This window comes from Lynx rufus, unplaced genomic scaffold, assembly GCF_022079265.1.
Source record: "Lynx rufus isolate CCGP_SWC_20201006 ecotype Redwood Valley unplaced genomic scaffold, mLynRuf1.p SCAF_1, whole genome shotgun sequence".
Lineage (NCBI taxonomy): Eukaryota > Metazoa > Chordata > Mammalia > Carnivora > Felidae > Lynx > Lynx rufus.
In genome coordinates, this window is record NW_025814823.1 from 139,536,243 (window position 1) to 139,539,098 (window position 2,856).

Below are 2,856 nucleotides of genomic sequence, written 5' to 3' on the forward strand. Positions count from 1 at the left end.
TCTTGTGGTTTGTGAGTTAGAATTCGGCATTGGGCTCTCTGTGGTCGGCACAGATGCTGCTTGAGATCCTCTGTCTCCTCTCTCTGCCCATCTTCCGCTCTCTCTCTCTCAAAAATAAATAAACATTAAAAAAATAAATTCCAGGGATTCGGCTTTTGGAGCACATTTTTATTTTATAATACCAGAGAATTAACATCTACCAGCCGCACAATACCAAAATGCAATACCAATCTATTTAAAACTCACAGAATGGGAAATATGCTTTTCAAAAATGGTAAAAAACAATAACACAAACAGCTGTAACATACACATAGGACATTCACTTTACATTCACAAAGAAGACTGTCTTTTTGTTTTCAGGAAATATGTCAAAAAAATATATATATATATGTATGTATAATATTCACATTCTGGAAGGCAAGAGAAATCTTCATATTTAACTCTGCAAATTTAAACATTATATATATATATATATATATATATATATATATATATACACATATATATATATATATATTTTTTTTTACTTAGAATAGCCAAAACATTAAAAATAGCAGCAACATTGATCTTTAAATATTATAATGTTAGAGTAGATTATTCACATAATGTAGATATATTTTAGTAGCTCTTTCTAATATCTAATACAACTTACAAACTTCAAGTCCTGGTCTCATTGCCAAACAACTTAGAATCTAGATTCAATAAATACTATGCAAAGAATGATTATAAAACACAGACTGTAGAACATTCTCTAGAGCAGGAAAAATCATACCAAAAGGTTTTAGGGGAGAGTCAGGTCTGAAGGAGGTTTGAAGGCCTATAAGGAAACTGTAGGATTCCCAAGGCAAAAGAGATGACCAGACAAGCCCCCTGAAAGGTTGAACTGAATCATGGGAAATGTGTCACTGGGGAAAACAAGGTGCTGTCATCTCTTTGTGGTGGCATGTTTCATGTGGATATGGTGTGAAAGTGATTAACAACTGGAAAATTTCCCAATAAACAGGCGATAGAATCATTTGTCACCAAGAGGCAAGACACGGGACAAGGAGATCGAGTTTTCAGCCTTTACATTTATTCTGAGGACCAAAGCCATAAAAACCAAGCTGTCTGTGAGAACTTGTGTATTTAAGACTAGAAGGTAGGAAAAACATTTCTACCCCTAACCTGCATCCAAGACACAGGATCAATCTGCTAATCATACTGGCTTAAAAAGAACCCCAGATGTGGTGACAGGGGTTTCTTTGTACCTGGATTCATTTACAGAAGTTGCTCCTGCAAATGTGGCTTCTTTTATATTTCAGAGGTTTTCCAGAAAAGGTAAAGGGTTAAGTTTCACAATGGGGTTGGATCTCTGTTTTGCCTTGTAATAAGACTACTCTCTGATATTTATTGTCAATAGTTTGTCTCCATTTTCAAACCAGCTCACATATTTCAGTTGATTCACACACACACACACACACACACACACACACACACGTGTGAGGAAGCCAGGGTAAGCATCCAAGTGTTCACTTTAAAGATCAGGAAACCTGAGGCTCATAGAAAGTGACTTAGCTTCTCACAGTCACACATGCTAACAAATGGTTAAGTATCTTCTGCAGAACTTAGCTCTCTCCAAGGGTGACTTATTTTTAAGAACAGGGGCTTGGCCACAGTTTTCTGAAGAATGAAGTAATTTGGGGGGGGGGAGGAAGAAAAATGAGTTCCAGAGAAGAAGAAAGGGAGAATAGTGATCCCGCTTGGCAGTTAGTATCATATACTTGAAAACAAGCAAAATGCATTTCACATGGAGAACACAGACATTTTAGAAAATATTTAAATACATAGATTCTGTGGCCAACATTGAAACATAAGATCAGGAAGAAATTTTTACATGAGCTCCATGATTTCCCAAGAGACGTAAAAATATTACAGCCTGTTCTCAGGACTCTGCTCCTGTCCCATTTCAATTCAAGCACAACATAGCTACATTGAGATAGATGTATATTTGATTCGTTGTGGTAGTTTTCTAAGGAGTAGGTTTTACAAAATACCATTAGTGAAAATTCTTGCTACGTCCTTAAGAAAATTAACGTTTTCTTTCTCTGTATCTAAGCTGAGAAGACTTCAGTGAACTTAGAGATTTTATCATTTTAAGTCTAGATTCTATTTGGATAGTTATTGGAGATGTAAGCAAGAATTTTAAATGACCATAATAGTTGATTTAGAAAGCTGTCATATTTTATACAATCTTTTTGAGAAAATTCAGTGGCTCTTAGCTTAATGGTTCCATAAAACAAAATTATAACAATTCCACTGTAAAAAAAAAAACCATACTTTTAATGATAATCTATGAACTAGAAGACTTAGGTTTAACGTTCAGGAGTGTGACATTTAGAACTACTAACCAAGTTCTTATTTTTCGTCAATAAATGCGTTTTAAAGAAATAATTGAACTAAAAAAAGGAGACCATTCATGAAATTGTTGTGTACGATGATGCAAAAATCCTGCAAATCCCCTTGTTTCTCTTCAGGCACCACCTGTCCCAATCCCCTCCCCCCACCCAACCTCCCCAACATTCATACACTATAAATGCCCCACTGACAGAGTCTTGCGACTCCGAATTGAAAGAGTGAGGCAGTAATAGGTAAATTATGCTTTGGCAAACAGGAAACTGGACATTCTTTGAGTTTTCCTGAGGTAGTGGTTTCTCCTTCTAATATTCTTTTTTTTTTTTTTAATTTAAATTTTTTATTTTTGAGAGAGAGAGCATGAGCAGGGCAGGGGGCAGAGAGACAGGGAGACAGAGGGAGGGAGAGAAAGAATCCCAAGCAGGCTCTGCACTGACAGAGGGGTCTGAACCCATGAACCAACCA